Below are 24106 nucleotides of genomic sequence, written 5' to 3' on the forward strand. Positions count from 1 at the left end.
TGTCCTCCATCCCCTCTGTCTCTTACATTCTGGCTCTTTTTCTATAGAATTCACAAAGCCCCGATTGGAGGAAACTGATGGAGATACCCCTTTCATTATAGTTTCTCTTTTTAGTTAAAGAATATTTTTTCATTATTATTATTAAAAATTTCCACCTCCTCCCCTCCTCCCGCTTCCCTTCCCTTCCCCCACTCCTACTCCCTCTTCTTCTCCGGGCCAAAGAGCAGTCAGGGTTCCCTACATTATGGGAAGTCCAAGGTCCTCCCCATTCCCCCCAGGTGCAGGAAGGTGGGCATCCAAACATAATTTCTTAAGTAGAAAAATGTTATAAATCTCATATTATACTGAAATAAAAGGAATTGGAAAAATGGAATTTAGGACAAATTCAGCTTAGAATGATTAGTGCTCTTGGCATCCCACTAACTCTCTTTTCAATAGAGAACTCACATTAAGGATAAGTAATTTTTTCATTACAGCATTATAACATACAAACAAAAAATAAAAACAGGAATCATTTATACCTAATAACAACACACTTAAATTAAAGCCATTAAGCCTGTTATTTAAAATAATATCAAATGTAAATCTATATCTTATTTTGTCAATTAATTGTGAAAAAATTAATTTGTATTCCAGAATCCATAATTACTGCATTATTTTAATTTTGTAATGGAATTAATTTGTGAACCAGTTATTACAGTCTTCTTAGTATAAATCACAAATAGCACCAATAGACTTTTTTCTTTTCTTCTTCCTTCTTTTTCTTCCTTTCTTTTCTCTTTCTTTCTTTCTTGCTTGCTTGCTTTCTTGCTTTCTTGCTTTCTTTCTTTTTTTGTACAACAGACTGGCCTCAAACTCACAAAGATCTGTCTGCCTCTACCTCCTGAATGCAGGGATTAAAAACGTGTCACCACCGCCCAAAACAAATACATTTTTTATTTAAAACGTATCTTTGAAATTTTCAAACAATTTACATCATAATATTAATGTGACATTATCTAAATTTCTGCATGTATTATCATTTTATGCATTAAGTAAGAAACTGTTTTTGGAAAATTAATGTATTAACTTATCAAATTAAAATGTATCTTGTAACTGAATATGTTGATGACTAAAATCCTTCAAATTTTTTAGTTTTTTTATTCACATTTCAATGAAGTAGAATGCAGTAATAAAAGTATTGTTCCAACTTTACAATCATAAGGAAAATATGAAAGAGTGGAAAAGATTAAAGAGGATGATTAGAGTATAGGATTAATCATATATTGATCACAGGAAAAGAATGATGTAATATTTATTTTGATTATGACATTTATTTTTATACCCATGCTTATTATCACTAGATAGAAATGATGAGTTTTATCTATATTTCTAGAATTTTTTTGAAAGTGAAACACATACATACACACATCTTTTTTAATGGCTCAAGCGATGTAAAGCACAGATCAAGGCTATAGAAGAGAGCTACCCCAACAAATACAATCATTTTCTGCCTTTGTCCTAACACAGGCATGACTACTGACTATTGTATCTTTCTTTGAAACAGCCATTTGACACAGAGCAATCTGAGATGATCAAGTAAGCTGCAATAACCATATACTCCAGTTTTGAATTCGAGCCTTTTTCTCTCCCATCAGTCATTTCCTTCTTCACTTTCTGTCTTCAGGTTTGTATCTTTAAGTCAATTCAAATTTGGTTAAAAAAATAAGAATAAAGTTGTGGCTTGGGACAGGTAATTATTTTGTTCAGAGTGTAAGGAGCTGTAATGAACCTATGACAGCACTAGAGGAAAGCCTCGTCTTCTGCAGCTCTGGGGCTGTCAACAGTCAGGTCGAGAAATTGAAAATGAGGCTGACAGACTGTAAATGAAAAGTCTCCATGCTCAATGATCTCCCTTCTAAAAATTAGAACTATTTTGTGGGACTGGTAGGCCATTGCAAAGAATAGCAATGGTGACACCATTTCTTGCCCCACTAGTTATATTTGCAGGGAGAGAAATAAAACTTGATTATTCAAAATGTTGGGAAATTTTCCTCCTATATTAACTCTATTATCTGATGACCAATAACCAAGATGTCTCAACTGTGTGGAAGAAAAGAAATGTGATCACTGTGACAAAGAGCTTATAACATTAAATGAAACATAAGTTTCATTTAATTTTTCTTTTCATTCATTTATTCATTTTTTATTAAGGAAAAAAACTGGGGTTTTACTTGTGAGCATGGCTCTTGGAAATGCAAGAGTTGAGCCACACATGTGCCATTGTAATGACTATAAGGGGAAAATAAATGGCAGAGTGTATGTTCAAACATGATTTAAATTCAGTGTTCTGAAGAGAACACTTTCAATGACTTCAATTATTGAAGAAAAGTGATAGATAAAATAGAAGTCCAACATTCTAGAGCTAGATTGAGACAGTAAGAATTCCACAGTATTTAAAACAAATGATTGAACATATTTCCTTATCAAGTAAGACTACTGTTGATTGGGTCATATATGTCCTCACTCCAAGGCCACAACTTTCCACCTAAGGCCTATTAAATTTAACCTTTAAGAAACATTATTAATTATTGCTTATTATTATTAATTCGTGATCCCAGAGAAGATAAATAAGAAGGTAAACTCAAAGAAAAACATGGAGTTATCCTCCTGGATATTGGAAGTAGATAAGATTGCCAGGCAAAAACTGGGTGATTGGGGATGGGGATGGGGTGGGGGTAAGGGGAGATGGGGAGAGAAAAGTGAAAAGGGGGGATGGGAAGAACTTGGAGGAATGGGATGGTTGGGATGGAGGAAGAGTGGATATGGGAGCAGGGGAATATATATCTTAATGAAGGGAGCTATTTTAGGGTTGGCAAGAGACTTGACTCTAGAGGGGTTCCCAGGTGTCTGAGGAGATGTCCCCAGCTTGTTCCTTGGGCTGCTGAGTAGAGGGCGCCTGAACTAGCCCTATCCTGTAGCCACACTGATTAATATCTTGCATATCACCATAGAACCTTCATCTGGTGATGGATGGAGATAGAGACAGAGACCCACATTGGAGCACTGGACTTAACTCCCAAGGTCCAAATGAGGAGCAGAAGGAGGGAGAACATGAGTAAGGAAGTCAGGGCACGAGGAATGCGTCCATCCACTGAGACGGCTGGGCTGATCTAATTCGAAGTTTTTGAAAACACAAAACTACAAACACTCACGCTAAAGAAAACACATTCAAACAATGGCCAACAATAACTCTGAAATAAGGTTAACCATAAAAGCAGGCCTTTAATCCCAGTACTCAGGGAGAAAGAGGCAGGAAGATCTCTGTGAGTTTAAGGCCAGACTTTTATTATTATTATTACTTTAAAAAATACCAATCCAAATTCTCACTCCCCTCCCACTCTCTCCACACACCCTCTCACCCCACCCACACCAGTCCTAAGAGAGGGCAATGAACCCCACCCTGTGGAAAGACAAAGGCTCTCCCTACTACATCTATGTTGAACAAGGTATACATCTAAAGAGAATAAAATCCTTAGAAGCCAGTACATGTAGTGGAGACAAATACCAGTGTCATTATCAGTGGGATAATCCCTCAGACTGCCCCAACCACATTCACAGGGATTTGTTTCTTTCCAATCTCATTCACTCCCAGTCCAGTTGGAGTTTTTGAGTTACCATTAGCTCAGGCAGCCTGTCTCAGTGGATGAACCCCTCCTGGTTTTGAATTCCTTGCTCATATTCTCACTCTTTCCACTCTTCAACTGGATCGTGGGAGCTCAGTCCAGTGCCCGAATGTGGGTCACTGTCTCTGTTTCCATCTCTTGTTGGACGAATGTTCTAGGGTGATATTTATGATAATCATCAGTCTGACTACAGAGCAAGGCCAGTGTGGACACTCTCTCCTCTATTACTTAGGGTCTTAGTTGGGATCATCCTTGCGGATTCCTGGGAATTTTTCTAGAGCCAAATTTCTTGCTAACCCCATAATGGCTCCCTCAATTAAGATATCTCTTTCCTTACTCTCATATCTGTCCTTCCTCCATCTCAACTATCCCATTCCCTCAAGTTCTTTTCAACCCCTCCCTTCTTTCTACCCCCTCTCCCCATGCTCCCAAATATTTGTCTGTTTCTAATTTCCAGGTAGGTCTATATATGCCAGTCTTATTTACAGTGTGAGTTCCAGGACAGTCTGTGATACACAGAGAAAACCTGTCTTGAAAAACCAAAAAAAAAGGGATAGCAATAAAAAAATATAAAATGTCTAAAATAAAATATTGTGAAATGAATAATAAAATAATTTAAACTAGATATGTAATTATAGATAAAATATTATGAAGCAAAAATATCTAAACCATTATATGGTTCATAATTTTATTTTGTATATTTATTTTAGTTATTTTCAAAATTTATTGTAAAATAAGGCATTTTTTTAAAATAGACCATTGGAATTAACTGCAAAGAATATATAAAATATATGATTGATTATATAAAGTCATATCTTGGTCTGCTGATGCAGGTCTATGATCATATGTGCATGTGGGGATGAAGCAGGAGGCTCAAGTCTTGCTGGAACAGCTAAGCAACCCTGTCTGAGAAATACAATAAAGAAAGCTGTGGTTGAAGTTCTATGTCAGACTCACAGACTGGAATGTGTAAGCACTAGATTAAGTTCTTTGTTCCACACAGAAGAGTGCCTGAAAGTTAGTAATATAAAAGACCAAGCAATAACTTAAATAATATTAGCAGAAAAGGAAACATAGCCAAACAAAAATAGAAATTTGGCTAAGCCATAAATAATGAAAACAAAAAAAACATAATAGCCCTACTGCAGTGAAAAGGCACAGTGCAGGCACTGCAGAAATTAAGACTCTTAAAACTCTTGTACTGAGAAGATGAGACCCGAAATCCACCCACTTCCTATTGTGCTAATGGAAACAGAAATAGGCTAGTGGCAGGTCTAGAATGGCAAACATTCTAGAAACCATTTTGGGCTTATGCCACGTTCTTGAACACATGCATCTTTATACACATATGCAGGCAATAATTTTCAAAATAAGATTATTTACTAAAACAAAATTTGGAATTTATCAAATGCCCATTTTAAATAATTGACTAAATTGTGAAAGTATGTACGTGAGGAAATGTATATTAATTAAAGCAATAGAAAAATCAAAAAGACCATGGTGAGGAAAATATTTCAAATAAAGTGGGTGGGTAGTGGAGCATAGGTCCTACGCAAGAAGCAAGGTGAAAAGTCATCCAATATTGTAAAGAGTGATGTGAGGTTAGAGGTAAGTGTAGGGGCTTGGAAAATGGATAGATAACACTAAAGATCTTTGTAGAAGTCACATGAGAACCCACTAGTTCATAAAATTCATAAAATTTATATGCATAGATATAGAAAAATATATAAATGGAGTCTCTCTATGTGGGGAATAACACCTCTACCAGACAGAGTATACTTTCAACGAAAAAGCCAAGTGTCAGGTTTTTGTCATCAAGATAAAGGTCAGTGTATTCTATAGACACTCTGTTCATTATGGTCTATAGTCATTGCTCTTGGTTACTTTGTAGAATTGACACTAAGTCATTTTTGTTAAGGACACTACATACTTGAATTTTAGGACATGGAAACATGGGGGAATCAGCTAGTATTAACCTTGATGCTTTATCCTGCCTGGCCAGTTTTCATAGTTCTGGAAGGCACTATGCATGATATTTGGTGAAAGAAGTAATTATCTATTAAACCAAGCTCTGAATCCCATGAGCCATGGCAATGTCCATCTTGGTAAGACATCCTCACTGATGCAATAGTGACATCAATGATTGGAGTTACCAAACAATTTTCTAATGGTTTAAACAACCTGTTTCACAAATTTAATTAATACTGTAAATTTATCTACAGACCCATGGTAGGCAAGGCCAGAGACCCTGTGGTAGAATTTACAACTGTTTGGGAAAATGGGCACAATGGTAAACTGAATCCTGATTTATTATTTTTATAACTATAGATTAGTACAGCTCTCCAACTTCATCAGAGAAGCTGTTGTGTATAGGTGACTATTAATATAGACTATTACAATCAGGAAAATGCAAAACATGGAGTGCTCAACCTTAAACTGTACATAAATATCATACTTTTCACACTAAAGTTCAGGAATCACTGCAGACAAAAAGGGTAGAGAGATGTGGAAGATGTGGTAGATGATTGCTTCAGAACACTGTTTTCCAAGGGTGTCCATGCCCTTTAACTCATGGAAGCTCTGACTATATGCATGAGACCCAGTCAGCCAGAATTCTGTTCGAGAAGAGATAGTTGTTCTCAAAGTTTCACTGCCCAAAGAATTGTTGTCAATTAAAGGCAGTAGGGGGTTCATCAGTTTTTTCAGAGACATGACCCCTCATAGACTGCCCCTAGTCAGGGTGGTTCTATACCTCTTACTGTACGAGTACCATTAAGATTCAGTAAGTTTGAAATGGAGTGCATGAAGTTTAGAGGGAGCAATGACTAGGATATGGGAGGATTTGGAGGGAGGGAATGGGAGTATTTGATCAAAGCACATTATATGCTTATACGAAATGCTCAAGCAATAAATGAATAAAGTGTAGGTTTTGGCTCAGGTATGGAGATGCCTGCCTTTAATCTCAACACTCTGGAGGCAGAGGAAGGCAGATATCTTGGAGAAGGCAAACTAGCCTTTTCTAAATAGGGAGTTCCAGATTAGTCTGGTTTGTATAGTTAACATATCTGTCTCAAGTGCTGAGAGACCCACAAATTAATCTATAAAATATATTTTAAATATAAATTCCTGGTAATCAATGAAAATACGACTAATCAAATATGTAGGAAATAGTTATTCTCAGAAAAGTTAATCACTTAATGAACTTTGAAGATGGTATTTTACTAGGTATTAAAGCTTATGTGTGAATGTGTGGGTTTCTTTGTACTTTGCATTATTCTATAAAATATCTCTACTTGTGAATATCAAAATTTCTATGCATATTTTTAACTTTTGATATATTTCATAATATAATTAATATTTAAAAGCATGAGTCTCATGTTTTCCTGACTGAACTGAAGAGGCAGAAAGAGTGAAAGAACCAGATGGGTTGATGTGTGGTGGCCCACAAGTGACTAAGGTTCCATTTGGAATTCATTCTCACTTAGAAGTCATTTGAGCTCAAGTTTGCTTCTTTTATTCTCCATGAGAGCTTTGAGAAAGTTCTTATTAATCCCATGGGAAAGACATTTTGCCCATGAGAAATAACACATTTTCTACTAAGAAATAGACTGAGGATTGCCAACCAAAGGCGCATCCAGAGAGAAAAAGAAAATGCTTGCTAAAACAGGACTCACAGAGTAGATATCCAGACTGCTTGTGCTTGCTCCCAAGGACTGTGCAGGAAGGTGAATAGCTGATTTTACTGCTCTTTGTTCTTCTTTCTGCCTTAGGTCTGCATATAAGCAGGTTCTGAGACAAACTCTATGCTCTTTGGCTTGACCAACAGATGTCTCAAATCTAGCCTGTGTTTCAAATCTGTCTCAATTTCTCTTTTTTAAACTGATTTTTATTGAGCTCTACATTTTACTCTTCTCCCTTCCCTGTCTCTCCCCTCCTTTTCAACACTCTTCCAAAGTCCCCATGCTCCCAATTTACTCAGGAGATCCTGTCTTTTTCTACATCCCACTTAGATTAGATCTCTTAGGGTCCTCATTGTTGTCTAGGTTCTCTGGGATTGTGATTTGTGGGCTGGTATTCTTTGCTTTATGTTTAAAAATCACTTAAGAATGAGTACATGTATAATTGTCTTTCTGCATCTGGGTTAACTCATTCAAAATGATGTCTTTTAGCTCCATCCATTTGTCTAAAACATTCAAGATGTCGACATTCTTTTCTGCTGTGTAATATTCCATTGAGTAAAGGTACCACAAGTTCCTTATTCTTTTTCAGTTGAGGGGCATTTAAGTTGTTTCCAGGTTCTAGCTATGACAAACAATGCTGATGTGAACATAGTTGAGCACATGTCCTTGTAGCACAATTGAGCATGCTTTGGAAAGTGGTATTACTGGATCTTGAGGAAGGTTGTTTCCTAATTTTCTGAGAAATTGCCACACTGACATCCAAAGGGGCTTGCATTCCCACCAGCAATGTAGGAGTGTTCCCTTTACCCCACAACCTCTCCAGCATGAGTTGTCATCAGTGTTTTTTGATCTTGGCCATTCTTACCTGTGTAAGGTGGAATCTCAGAGTTGTTTTGATTTGAATTTCTTTGATGACTAAAGATGTTGAGCATTTCCTGAAGTGTCTTTAAGCCATTTTAGATTTCTTTGTTGAGAATTCTCTGTTTAGGTCGGTACTCCATTTTTTATTGGATTATTTGTTCTTTTGGTGACCAATTTCTTGAGTTCTTTGTATATTTTGGAGATCAGATCTCTGTCTGTTGTGGAGTTAGTGAAGATCTTTTCCCATTTTGTAGGCTGTCTCAATTTCTTTCAGTTTGACATTTTCTTAGCCTTTGCATCCCCCTTCAGGTAGCATAGCTGACTTTGTTGGAACAGGCTCCAACATTAAAGACACCAAGAAACAAGGCCACTCAATCAACTCAGCAAAACTCATATAAACTCCTAGAGACTTAAATGGCATGCACATGCGCTGCACTGGTCTGCACCATGTCCTCTACATATATATTATGACTTTCAGTTCAGTGTTTTATGGAACTCCTGAATGTGTGAATGAGTGGATCTCTATCTCTTGTGCCTGCTCTTGGGGATTGTTTTCTTCTGAATGTTTGCCTTATACAACTTTTATGCTATAGATTCTGTTTTTATCTTTTATTTTATTATATAATTAAATAATGAATGAACCCAGTCTAGTTAACCAGGTCTAGTTATATTTTATTTTTCTTTCTCTCCCTCTCCATTGATTTTTCAATATAAGATTTTCTGTGTAGCCCTGGCTGTCCTGGAACTTGCTCTGCAGAACAGGCAGATCTTGAACTCAGAGACCTGCCTAACTGCCACCCTAGTGTTAGGAATAAAGGCTTGCATCACCCACCCTGATTGTTGCTACCTCTTAAAGACCTCTTGTTTTCTAAAAAGAGACAGAAAGGGAATGAATATGGATAGAAGGTAAGTGGGAAAGAACTTAGTGGAATAAATAGAGGGAAAATTGTAATCAGGATACATTGCATGATTAAAAATATATTTTAAAGAAAAGGTGAATAGAAGAACCACATAGAACCAATACAAAATACAGTCCTGACCTTATGGGTTGGTTACATGACTCACTTGTGAACCCAATTTGACATAAATCCAATTATATAGCATATATAATGTTGGTGCTTTAAATCATATCTTCTAATTTTAATGTGTTGCTTTTCTTCCAGTTGTTAGTTGAATTTTTTCATATTTTCAAGGCCTCTAGGAGTTTTCAAAATATTTACCACTAAATAAGAAGTCTATCAATATTCTTGTATGCTGTAATAATTGACTACTATCATTAGAAATCCTTAGAATAGCAGTGAAACCATGTACATATGGCTTTAGAATAAGGAAAATATTACCTGAGATGAACTGAGATAGATCATTTAACCCTTATTATCATTTTTTTTCTGCTGAACAGTAGCTAAGTGTTTTGGACATAGACTCTGACTCAGTAAAGTATCACTACCTCAGTTATACAAAGTTGATTTTCTTTGGGATATAAAGTTACTCACAAAAATATTTTTTAATATAGTTTAATTTTCATCCAATTTTGATGAAGAGCAGCAACTTCATCACAGATATCTTTTGGTCTTGTTGCTTCAACAAATTTCATTCCATATAAATTAGGATTGAGCTAATTGCAAGTTTGAGAGCTGTCCATGATTATCTGTTATGACCTTTCAATAATTTCAGAAAGTATCTACAGCGACTTCTTTCATTTTTGTTCATTTGATTGGGTACACTATTTCAGAATATTGATTTCCAAGTAATCTTAAATTTGACATACCTCACAAGATTATAAATTTCTTGTTACTATCTGTAGAATTTATTTCATTTTTAGTTTATTTATGTATATGCCTTAAAAAGAAAACAATTCTTTTTCATTTTACATACCAATCTCAGTTATGACTTCCTCCCCTCCTCCCTATACCTCCATCTTACCCTGCCCACTCCAACCCCTCTTCTACTCCTCAGAGAGGGTAAGGAACATGGTTTTAGGAAGGTCTAAGGCCCTTCCTACTATATCTAGGCTAAGCAAGGTATCCATCCAAAGAGAGTAGGTTCTTAAAAAGCCAGTACCAGTAGTAGGGATAAATCCTGATGCCACTGCCAGTGGCCCTGCAGTCTGCCCCAGCCATACAAATGTCATCCACATTCACAGGGACTAGCTTGGGCCTATGTTGTTTCCTTCCCTGTCCAGCTAGAGTTATTGAACTTCCATTAGCTCAGGTAAACTGTTTCAAGGGGTGTACCCATCATGACCTTGACCTTTTTGCTCAAATTCTCACTCCTCCCACTCTTCAACTGGACTTTGGGGGCTCAGTCCAGTGTTCTAGTGAATTACTTTTCTTGCTTTATGGATGATTCGCCAACTGAATAATTTACAAATGACTTCATACATGTGTTTTCTTCCGTATACTATTTTCATTTTACATTGTTACTTGGTATATGTTAGAATTTTAAAAACTGCTAATCTACTATTCAAACTGGAATGATCTCTTACTATGTTTAACATTACAATGATTATGTTGACCCAAGTTTTTGTACTATCTAGTCTTGCAGTCCTTCAGTCCCAAAAAACTCACAGTGTTCTGGTTTGGTTATAAAACTGATTTGCCTATTAGTTCAGGCTTTTTATTAACTCTTATAACTTAAGGCCCATTATTCTTGTCTATGTTTGCCACATGGTTTGACATTCACCTTGTGTCCTCTGCATCTGGGTCATGACTGCAGACTGAAGAATCCTCTTCCCAAATTCTTGTTGCCCTGCCTCTACTTTCTGTCTGGTTGCCCCACTTACACTTCCTGCATGGCTAATGGCCAATCAGCATTTTATTAACATTAATACATATAACAGAATAAAATATCATTGTCCCACGGCATGCCCAGCCCCATTTTTTAAGTAAGAGCTCTAAATTGAATCTCCTTTTTTAGCTTTTGGTCCAGACCATTATCCATGACATCTTGTAACCAACATTCCAAACAAAGGCAAACATCCATAATCCATTATTTTTGGGAATATGGGCTTAGTTTCTCAGGCTACTTCCTGATGATTGGGAGTGCTGATAATTTTAAGGGGACCTAAAGAAAATTTAGAATTATGATAAAATCCTGACTGGAGTATCCTGTGAGGTTTGATAATCTCAGGAATCAGTCTTTGAATAGTTCTGGATTTAGAACTCAGACATTCTGGGTCATTCCTCTTATCAGAGAATTCTCAGGGGGGTCTTCCTTAGTCAAACTTGATTTTTCTTAATACAGAATGAATCCACAATTCACATATCCTGTGGTAACAAAGGCAAAACCTCTTCTCCAAAGTAACATATCTTTTGACTTAAATTTTAATGTCAAAGATATAAATATATATATATATATATATATATATATATATATATATAATCCAGCAGCATTTACATCATCAAATGCTGATTCTTCTCCTTCCTTTTTCTCCTTTTTTCAGCAGCTTTTTCTCCTTCCTCAGCATTCAAACAATTCAAAGAGAACATAATACATATGAGAATAGATAGTATCCAGATTCTTTGTGTGTTTTCCATTTTTACATGGCTTTGTTTTATGTTACTTTTTAAAATTTATTTATTTATTAAAATTTTCCACCTCCTCCCATCCTCCCATTTCCCTCCCCCTCCCCACACCCTCCTCCCCCTCACTCTCCAGTCTTAAGAGAAGTCTATTTTCTTTTTTTATTATTCTTTATTCTTCTTCTTATTATTATTATTAAAAAATTTCTGCCTCCTCCCTCCCTCCCATTTACCTCCCCCTCCCCCCACTCAACTCCCCCTCCCCTCCCTCTCCAATCCAAAGAGCAGTCAGGGTTCCCTGCCTAGTGGAAAGACCAAGGCGCCCCCTCCAACCAGGTCTAGGAAGGTGAGCATCCAAACAAACTAGGCTTCCCACAAAGCAAGTCCATGCAATAGAATCAAAACCCAGTGTCATTGTCCTTGACTTCTCAGACTGCCCTCATTGTCAGTCACAATCAGAGATTCCGGTTTGATCACATGCTCCTTCAGTCCCAGTCCAGCTGGCCTTGGTGAGCTCTCATTAGATCAGTCCCATCGTATTCGCACAAATCACTGTCCTGACTTCCTTGCTCATATTCTCCCTCATTCTGCTCCTCCTTAGGACCTTGGGAGCTCAGTCCAGTGCTCCAACGTGGGTCTCCGTCTCTATCTCCGTTCATCGCCAGATGAAGGTTCTTTATCAATGGCTTCTTAATCAGTCCCCCATTTCAGCCGCATTCAGAGAGTCCGGTTTGGTCACATGCTCATCCATTCCTGGTCCAGCTGGATTTGGTGAGCTCCCATTAGAACAGGCACACTGTTTCAGTGGGTGGACCAACCCCTCGCAGTCCAGACTTCCTTTCTCATCTTCTCCCTCCTTCTGCTCTTCAACTGAACCTTGGGTGCACAGTCTGTTGCTCTGATGAGGAACTTTGTCTCTATCTCCAACTATTGCCAGATGAAGATTCTGTGGTGATATTCGAGATAATCATCAGTGTGATAATGGGACAAGGTTGGTTCAGGCACCCCCTACTCTGTTGCCCAAGAACCTAGCTGAGGACATCCCCATGGACACCTGGGATCCCCTCTAGAGCCATGTCTCTTGCTAACCCTAAAATGACTCCCTTAATGTAGATAACTTCTTCCCTGCTCCTATATCCACCCTTCCTCCATCTCCACCCTCCCACGGCCCCAAGCTCTCTCCAGTGTTTTCTTTCTCCCTTCTCTCTCCCCATCTCCCCTTTCCCAAGCCCACCCCCACCCCTATGCCCACCCCCATGCTCCCAACTTTTGCCCAGAAATCTTGTTTGCTTCCAATTTCCAAGAGGATCTCTATATGTTTTTCTTTGGGTTCACCTTGCTGTTTGTCTTCTCTAGGCTTAATGTCCTTTGTTTATGGCTAGAGTACATTAATGAGTGAGTACATACCATATTCATCTTTTTGCGTCTGGGTTATCTCACTCAAGATAGTGGTTGTACAAGTTTACATTCCCTCCAACAATGGGTGAGTGTTCCCGTTACTCCACGTCCCCTTCAGCATAGACTATCATTGATGTTTTTGATTCTAGCCATTCTGACAGGTGTAAGATAGTATCTCAAAGTTGTTTTGATTTGCATTTTTCAAATCGCTAAGGAGGTTGAACATGACTTTAAGGTGTCTTTTGGCCGTTTAAACTTCATCTGCTGAGAATTCTCTGTTCAGTTCAGTACCCCATTTTTTAATTGGGTTAATTAGAATTTTCATGTCCAGTTTCTTGAGTTCTTTTCCCATTCATTAGGATGCCTTTTTGTCTTAATGACAGTGTCCTTTGCTTTACAGAAGCATCTCAGTTTCAGAAGGTCCCATTTATTCACTGTTGCTCTTGTTGTCTGTGCTACTGGGGTTGCACGTAGGAGGTGGTCTCCTGTACTCAAGTGTTGTAGTCTACTTTGCACTTTTTCTTTTATCAGGTTCAGTGTGGTTGTATTATATTGAGGTCTTTAATCCATTTGGACTTGGTGATAGATACGGATCTATTTTCATTCTTCTACAGGCTGACATCCAGTTATGTCAGCACCATTTGTTGAAGATGCTTTCTTTCTCCCACTGTATACTTTTAGCTCCCTTGTCAAAAATCAGGTGTTCATAGGCTTGTGGGTTAATATCTGGGTCTTTGATTGGATTCCATTGTTCAACGTCTCTGTTTTATTTTAAACTGTTTTTCTTTTATTTTAAATTTTTGGCTCTTTGAGATTATGTTTCTCTATGTATCTTTGGCTGTCCTTGAACTCACTCTGTAAACCAGGCTGTCCTTGAACTCACAGAGATCTGTCTGGCTTGGTCTCCCAAGTTTTGGGATTAAAGATTGGTGCCACCACACCCAACTAGTCTCTTTTTTTTTATTTTAAGAACTTTAGCCTTTTTTTATTTTTTCTACCAAGCCTATATATATATATATATATATATATATATATATATATATATACATATATATATTTAAACACACTGTAAACCATTTAGATTTTTTCTTCATTTAAATCAATCTTTACTATATATCTCTCTTTTTCTGACCACATGAGTCTTTAATTTGCTAAGCAATATGGCTAGGATTAAATCTGTGGCTTTGACAGCAGGATCCAGTCATCCTGTAGCTTTCTGAGATTTCAGCCTCAATGAGGAGGTACTGGCCAGAGCCATGTTTATTGCTACAACTCTATGGCGTTTTAAGGTCCCTGCCACCACCAAAAACCATGTGGTCAACTTTTCATCAACACCATGTAAGTGTTTTGTGAAAAGACCTCTTAAAAGAGCTGCAAGGTTTTGCAGCTAAAGCTGAATCAGGAAGCCTATCTTAAATGATAACACTTGTGGTGTAATGGCACATGATTATTTGTGAGTTTATTGATAGACTTATTGTTGGTCTTGGAAACTTTCTTTAAGCTACATTCATGTCCTTCATATGCACAGCTGGATTCACTTAGAGAGAAAATAATCTTGTGGCCCACAGAGTTCACCACCACTTTAGCTTCTTCAGAGGCTCAACTGAGAAAAATGTGTTCCATTATGAATTTCAAAATTATCTCAATGACAAATATCAAAAACTAAATTCAGTCAATAATTAAGAAGGTATGTTAAAGTCATCATTGTGGTTAAATCATTTTAAAGGCAAATGAAAGCAAATTAGGCAAGAAGGTGATTTTACAAATCCTAAAACTAAATACCTATTTTTATAATCATAATTGTTATTTCATCTATTAATCATCAATGCTGTGATAAACAAGCGCTCTTTTGGGTCTGGTGCTAGCTTGTAACCCCTTCACTTGGAAGGCAAAGGCAAGATTACATAGCTAATCTAACTTCATTGTTGATAACCAGACAGATATGCAATTGGCACTTTCTCACAATATTTGGGAGATATTTGTCAGGTGGACACCAGAGGCTGTCCTCTGGCTGTCACATGGACTTGCACTTCCTAATATAAAAATTCATATATACTCAAACATTCACCCAAACATAAAAATAAACTAAGTAAAAAAAAAAAAAAAAGATCACCAAAGGGAAGAATCCACACACTTTCTGCTGGAGTTTGAGGGACAATCATCAAAAAGTGTGATATTTAGGTGCATTTGGGTGAGTGTGTGTGTGTGTGTGTGTCTTTGTGTCTATGTGTCTGTGTGCAGTATTAGGCAGTAATTTAGATAGTAAAATATTTCCAACTTTGAAATGTAGAGAAGTTGAAAAGACTACTATAAAATTCATTTTGATTATCTTCATTTTTCAAATTTGCTTGCCTCTTAAAAAAATATATACACAAAAAACCTATATGCACAAGTTATTGTTTGTCCATATATACATTAAAAATTGAAATGGCATGCTACTTTTTAACTCAGTGTAATATTGCCAGGTATCACCTTCCCACGGAAAATAGGCAGGGAGCTACAATGTGTTCTTTTATAGTTAGGAAACTGGGTGGCAGATGCTAAGGTAAATGGAGCACAACAAAAATATGTAAATTTTGACAAACAATAAGCACAGTGCTTTTAAAATATGGCCTCTTGGCAAGTTTTTAATTTGAAAAGTTTTAATTTGTCATTCTATGTCTAGGCTAGTTTAAAGAATTGCGATTGAAATTGGAACTCTAAAGGATCAGAGGAAGTTAAAATTTTCTGAGGACACGAATTAAAGATATGTTAGATGATGAATACTGATGGCAAGTAATGTAAAATTGGAAAAGATACTGAATCTTGCCAAAATAGCAAGGAAGAGAAGCACAAAGCCTTTATTGTTTAGCCATCACTGAGAGTCCTGAAGCCAAGGCCAAGCTGGCTCTCATCCCAGGTGAACGTAAATGGAATTGAGGGAGTTACAGGCACAGGCAACTGCTTGCCAATGGGATTGCATGCAATATTAGTCACATGAGAAAATGTGTGATTGTTCACACTGTGATACAAAATTATTCCGACCATTGTGTGCTATCTCTAAGAGTGTGAATTATGAAGACAGATTGAGGAATTGGTTTAATTATCTAAGGAAATATAACCATTCTCAGATGAAGCTTCAGATTCAATAGGCATAACATAGTCATTTCCAATGGACTACTTATATGTGAAAAGAAGGTGACAACCTGAATTAAATGTTTCCAAAATGTTCTTTCAGCATTAACAGTTCACAAATCAAGTAAATCATATCGTTTTACTAAAATATTTTTAATTTACTCAATCTGTTTTCATACTGTGCCTGTTTGGTCACAGACTTCAAAGCATTAATTGATTTAATTGTAGTAAAATTTGAGAATCACATGAAATGGACACTTTCTGATATGATTTCTAAGTTGTGGTTCTAATAAGGTATTCAAAATGAACCCATAATTTCAGTTATACTTTAAGATTTATTTGGAAATTAGAGATGATCTAATATGAGTATCTGAAATGCAAAACTAATTCAACTTTTTTCTTTGTATCTCATTATATTTATGAGTAAAAATAAGGTAAGTATTAAACCATAATTAATATATATTTTATTTAAATAATTATTAAAAATAGAGTTGGATACTTGCTTGTGAAAAACATTCACGGTCAGACAAAGATAATTTGCTAATTGTTAAGTTTCTAAGAACAGGAAATAAACAGAAAATTAGACATATGTTATAATTTTTCAGGTTTATTGATTTATTATGCTTGTAGTCTTCTGCCGGCATGTATGCTTTCATTCAGAAAGCCCAAATGAGGAGCAGAAGGAGGGAGAACATGAACAAGGAAGTCAGGACTGTGAGGGATGCGCCCACCAACTGAGAGGGTGGGACTGATCTAATGGGAGCTCACCAAGGCTAGCTGGACTGGTACTGAGGGAGCATGGGATCAAGCCGGACTCTCTGAGAGTGGCAGACAATGAGGGCTGATTGAGAAGCCAAGGACAATGGCACTGAGTTTTGATCTTACTGCATGTACTGGCTTTTGGGAGCCTATTTTTTTGGTTGCACACCTTCCTGGACCTGGATAGAGGGGGGAGGACCTTGGACTTCCCATAGGGCAATCTTTGGATTGGAGAGGGAGGGGAGGGGGAGTGGAGTGGGGGAAGGGGAGGGAAATGGGAGGGAGGGAGGAGGCAGAAATTTTTTAATAATAATAATAATAAGAAGAATAAAGAATAATAAAAAAAATTTTAAAAAAGAACATAGAATGTCTGAACGAAAGAGCTTCTATATTCTATGATATGGTCATTTCAAGATAATGTTTTGAATGGTAGTGAGAGAAAGTGTCAGCTCATTTAGTTCCATTTCTAATATTCAAAATCACCTCTATATCAGTCTCCTTCATTTTGTATATTTCAGTCTTGTTTCATCTCTATTATTTCCTGTCTCTTATTTGATTATCAAAAACTGTGCGGTTAACTATAAAATTCTATTAAGTATTTAAGGAAGAGTCAACATCAATATTCAAAATATTCCGTAGAAGAGGCCTACTTACTGACTATAAATTGGAGTTTCTCTTAGGGTTGCTTTAATTTCCATTCCAATATGAGTAGAGGAGGTACATAAATTATCTCAATCTATTTCAAATTTGTTAGTATATACTTTGTGCTCAAGAGTATGTGCATTGGAGAATTAACAAGAATAATTAAAAGAATATATATTTTATATACATATATTATATTGAATATTATGTAGTTTTTTTAATTTTCATCCTGTGTATGGTAGACTTCACAAAGACTTTGCTAAATATTTATTTGAAAGTTCCATCTGAAATTGAGAGCAACGTATTAAAGTAAACTGCTATTATTGTGCCAGAAACTGTGTAAGCTTTAAAGACACAAGTGGTTTTTAAAGACATTTGTTATTTTCAATATTATAACCCAAGATATAAGAAATATAAGACCAATGCAAATCCAAATTTAGTATATGATGAGAAACATTTTTTTAAGACAGAGAAATAAATCAAATGGAGATTGAAAAAATGATTTAAATACTCAATGCACCAAAAGTTAGCAAATTTAAAGAAAATAAAAATTTTTCACTGCCAGAAAAAATAGGCAAAACAAAGAGAAAACAAATAATAATGAGAAATTAAAAGAAAGATATTATCAACTTCCAATACCCAGGAGGATAACTTTATGTTTTTCTTTAGATTCACCTTCTTATTTAGCTTCTCTAGGATCACAAATTATAGGCTCAATGTCGTTTATTTATGGCTAGAATCCACTTATGAGTGAGTTCATACCATATTCCTCTTTTTGGGTCTGGGTTACCTCACTCAGAATAGTGTTTTCTATTTCCATCCATTTGCATGCAAAATTCAAGATGTCATTGTTTTCTACCGCTGAGTAGAACTCTAATGTGTATATGTGCCACACCTTTTTTATCCATTCTTCTATTGAGGGGCACCTAGGCTGTTTCCGGGTTCTGACTATTACAAATAGTGCTGCTATGAACATAGTTGAACAAATACTTTTGTAGTATGATAGGGCATCTCTTGGGTATATTCCCAAGAGTGGAATTGCTGGGTCCTGAGGTATGTTGACTCCCAATTTCCTGAGAAGCTGCCACACTGATTTCCAAAATGGTTGCACAAGTTTGCATTCCCTCCAACAATGGATGAGTGTTCCCCTTACTCCACATCCTCTCCAGCATAGGCTATCACTGGTGTTTTTGATTTAGCCATTCTGACAGGTGTAAGATGGTATCTCAGAGTTGTTTTGATTTGCATTTCCCTGATTGCTAAGGAGGTTGAACATGGCCTTAAGTGTCTTTTGGCCATTCGAAGTTCTTCTGTTGATAATTCTCTGTTCAGTTCAGTACCCCATTTTCTAATTGGGTTAATTGGCAGTTTAAAGTCTAATTTCTTGAGCTCTTTATATATTTTGGAGATCAGACCTTTATCCTCCTGGATATTGCAAGTTGACAAAATGGCCAGGCAGGGGTTGGGAGCACGGGGGTGGGGGTGAGGTAGGGATAAGGGGAGATGGGGGGAGAGAAGGGAGAAGGGGAGGTTGGGGAGAGCTCGAGGGAATAGGATGGTTTTAATGAAGGGGGGGATGGATGTGGGAGCAGGGAAGAATATACCTTAGTTAGGGGAGCCATTTTAGGGTTGGTAAGAGACTCTAGAGGAATTACCAGGTGTCCAAGGAGATGTCCCCAGCTTGTTCATTGAGCAGCAGAGGAAAGGGTGGGTGCCTGAACTGGTCTTCTCCTATAGCCACAATGATGAATATCTTGCATATTACCATAGAACCTTCATCTGGTGATGAATGGAGATAGAGACAGAGACCCACATTGGAGCATTGGACAGAGCTCCCAAGGTCCTAGTGAGAAGCAGAATGAGGGAGAACATGAGCAAGGAAGTCAGGACCACGAAGGGTGTGTTCACCCACTGAGACAGTGGGACAGATCTAATGGGAGATCACCAAGGCCAGTTGGAATGGGACTGATGGAGCATGTGATCAACCCAGACTCTCTGAATGTGGCTGACATGGAGGATGACTGAGAAACCAAGGACAATGACGCTGGGCTTTGACTCTACTGCATGTACTGTCTTTTTGGGAGCCTTGTCTGTTTGGATGCTCACCTTCCTGGACCTGGGGGGAACAGAGAGGACCTTGGACTTCCCATAGGGTAGGGAACCCTGACTGCTCTTTGGCCTGGAGAAAGAGGGTAGAAGGAATAGGGGGAGGGGAGGGGAGGGAAGTCGGAAGAGGGGAGGAGGTGGAAATTTTTAATAAAAAAAGATTAAAAATGATATTATAAATGAATACAATAGAATCAAGAGCCTTTGACATACTTTAAAAACATGTTTAAACAAACAAGAAAAGCAGAGAGAGATGGTTATATTAATGGACATAATCAATAAGCAAAATTTAAATGAAGAGTATCTAAAGAAATTAATTAGACTTGTTAAAAGGGAGGAAACAGCTAGAAAATTCTATTAAATATTTAAGGAGAGCTAACACCAGTATTCAAAATATTCCATATAATAGATCTCCTTACTATCAGACCAATTGTACACCTCTTCCTTCCTGCCATGCCTGTGATGGTGGACAACTATATTTCCTCTAGAACTGAAAATGAAATTAAGCCCTTATATCTCCAGTTTGAAAGAAAAGTTACACAAAATAGAAGGGACAAGTGGGACCAATAATGGTATGCTTCATGCTGTAATACAAAGACAATTTTGTACTCTGTGTTGTTGAAAGGAATCTACATTTGTAGTTTAATGGCTAAGTATAAGCATATTGTTCGCAGTGTGTGACGCTGGGTGATCTGCCTTTCTGTCCATGTACCCTTGGAGATAAAAGAGCTTAAGATCAATGAACAATAACTACAGTAAGGATTTCAAGAGGTGACTGATCTCAGAAATCTAGGAAATGAGAAAAGGGAAGAAGAGAAGAGAAATACAGACATCATAACTCTTATAAATGTGGCTAACATCCTGAAGAGAGGGGTAAAAAATAATCTCCACAGTGATTTGCAGCTTTTTTATATATACCAAAAATGCAGTCATGGAGTTGAAATGAAAAGTAGATTTATTAGGCTGCTAACCCAATATTTTCTCATATCACCAACTCTATGATTAAAGCACAGCTTAAGTTCTGGTTTCTGCCCATTAGCATTTGTGGTGAGCTGTAGCACGGTCTTGGTGTTGAAGTTACAATACTAAAATTGTATGAGAACACATTAAAAAAGAATCCTATGAACCATTTCCTAATGAAAATTGGCACAGATATTCTCAATAAATGTTGTTGAACAAAATAATGCACTAAGAATTTCACTAATCATGATCAGTGTAATTGTGGTGCATCAATACACTAATTGATAAATGTTAAAAAAATAACCTTAATAATAAAAAAAACTCAGTAAGTACATGACTATCTCAATAGATAACAAAAAAACATCTGACAAAATAAAGTATTAGCACACAATAGGCAAGTGAACCGATGTAATGGAAGAGAATACCTAGACATAAGCATACAGAACTTCATTCATCTAATTTTATGCATGGATAGCAAAACATAATTAAAAGACAGACTTTAACTAATGGTTATTTGAAAACTGAATAGCTATGTATAGAACAATGAAACAACACTGTTCATCTTATTTTTGAAGTAGATTGGTGCTGCCAGGAGTGGACGTATCTCATTGTCATGAAAAACCATAAGTTATTAAAACATTAAATGTCATATTCTGTAGTCTCTGAAAGATATGAAGAATGCTTTTAAATGAACTACACAATGCCAATACCTTAATCGAGATCAGAAATACATATCCTTATAACAAAATTGACCTTAAATTTCTATCAATAAGGCAAACTTTATACCAATGCAAATTATTCATATCTATATCATAAATGTAAAAGAACATCTATAAACAATATTTGGGAATATAGGCACATTTTTTATCTCCAATTTGCCTCATGCTCTATGGGGGCACTGTTATTCAGGACTTTCATGGTATAACCTGTCTGCTAGGTTCATCTCAGTCAGCAGTTGAGTCAAGTAATTTTTTGGGGGTGTTTACAGAAACCTTTCAGGAGGTCATGGTCTATCATACCATATTGGTCAAGAAGCAATCCACAGGGTCTCATCTTCTGTGAAAACAAAAGAACCTCTTTTTAAAGCATCATATCCTTAGACCCAAATTCTAAAGTCATGATACCTTTAGAACATAGATTCTGGTTCAGCTTAGCAGACACAATGAAATGTCTCTTTGTATTTAGCTCCCTCACAGTCAAAAAATTAAAAGAAAGCACAATAATATACAGAATCCAGGCTCTCTGTGAATTTTAATTTTTAAGTGACTTATTTTTCTTGATTTCTTTTAATCTATATCTGGACTCTGTCTCTTTAAAGACTTTAACATTTTTAAGGCATTAACTTTATTTTAAGGCATTAGCTTTATTTGTATATTCTTTTTCTTCTCTCTTCCAAGCCTACATACACCCATCCAACACTGTGACCCATTTAGAGGTGTTGTTCTTTCTGCGGAATACGAAAGAGACCACGAGGTACAAACAAACCCACGTGTAACTTTATTATAGGAAAGGGGTGTGAGGATGGTGTAGACTAAAAGCAGAAAGGGGGAGAAAGAGGAGGGGGTACAGCGGTTCTGCCTTTTTAAAGACCAATCCAGCGTATGCGTGCATCAGACACTGCATTCTGCATCCCTGTTGGATTGTGGGTGCAAGTGGTTTTGCGAAATGAAGTCTTTTGAGTCAGGTGGACCACGCTTCACTCTGCACCTGCGCATAGGGGCTTCCTGGGGAATGCATTTCCCCAGGAAAATAACATTCCACACTTTTTGATTTATTAAGAATTTGGGGGGGTTGAAGATCTTAGTGGGTTGGGATTGGGGGCGTAGTCCAGTCTCTCATAACTGCTTCCTGCTGACTTTGTGGGCGTCAAGGCGTTTGAGGTGTCCGATGTATTCCGATGATGGCGTCCTGTCGCTGGTGTCCCGTGGTGGTTGATTGAAGCCGTGTCTCTTGGGGAGCTGGAAAACACGTCATGTTAGAAGAGGAAAAAACTTAAAGGGGAGATTTGAGGTGTCGGGGGGAGATTTGAGGCATGGGGGGTTGGTTTGAGGTGGGGGGAATAGAATAAAATTAAATGATACTTATTTCGTTTTGAGTCTGGTCTGTTTAGGGGCGTCAAGCTGGCTCCCTGGAGCTTAAAGAAAATATCTTAAAGAGATCAAACTTTTGTTTTGGGCATTGTCTTAACATCCAGGGGACACTGCTGCAGTCAGTGTCAGACCTGTCATGTCAAGGGACCCATTAAGGTTTTGCTTACCACCTGGTCTTATAATCATTGGCTCCTCGTAATCTTTGGCTCCATGTTTGATGATTCCTGTAAGAGCAGCTGAGTAGTTATTTAGAAATTTAAACATGACATTGGAAGTATTTGGAGAAGTTACATATTGGAAAAAGAGAAAAAAGGAAAATATGTTCGCATAAGAGAGTTGAGTGAAGGATAGGAACTTTACTTTTCTTGTGTCCTTTGGAACTTAAGAGAACAAGGTCCTGTCTGAGCTACCGTGTATGAGGGATTGTCTTGAGCTTGAGGAGTAAACGGTTTAAGGTGTGACAGGTGAATCCAGTGAGGAATTCCCTCGAGCTTGGCAGCTGTAGGAGTTAAAAGAATTACTTTGAGGGGACCCTGTCATTTGAGGGAAAAGGGTGAGGGACGTTGACCTGGGGGAGAAAATAATACCTGATCTCCTATTTTAATCAGCGGTGGGCATATGTTAGTACACGGTTGAGGTAGCGTGTGGTCAGTGACATCCCATAGTAAGGTGCGTAAATGAGTTAGTAGTGGGGTAAGCAGGTGATCAGGGAGGGGGGAGGTTTTAGATGAGAGGCTGGGAGTTAGAACAGGCTGCCCATACATTAGTTCAAAGGGTGAGATAAAAAGGGGACTCTTTGGAAGGGCCCTGAGCTTAAGGAGGGCCAGAGGTAAGAGTTTTACCCAGTCAAGGTGAAGTTCCTGTGACATTTTAGTAAGGGCATCTTTTAAAGTACGGTTAGTCCGTTCTTCCTTACCTGAAGACTGAGGATGGTATGGGATATGGAAATGCCAGGGAATATTGAGAGCCTTCGACAGGTTTTGAGAAATCTGAGAAGTGAACTCAGGGCCATTATCTGACTGAAGAGAGGTTGGAATTCCAAACTGGGGAATGATTTCTCAGAGAAGAACATCAGAGACTGTCTGGGCTCTCTTATTTGTGGTGGGGAAGGCTTCAACCCACCCAGACATTGTGTCCACCAAAACCAGGAGATATTTAATCCTTTTGACTGCAGGCATATGCGTAAAATCCAGCTGCCAGTCAGTTCCTGGAAGGGAGCCTCTGGCCTGGTGGGTAGGAAAAGGGAAGCTACGGTATTTAGTGATAGGATCTGACCTTTGACAGATCTGACAGGAGGTAGTGATAACCTT

Source organism: Myodes glareolus, chromosome 5 (assembly GCF_982192425.1).
Source record: "Myodes glareolus chromosome 5, mMyoGla1.1, whole genome shotgun sequence".
Taxonomy (NCBI): Eukaryota; Metazoa; Chordata; class Mammalia; order Rodentia; family Cricetidae; genus Myodes; species Myodes glareolus.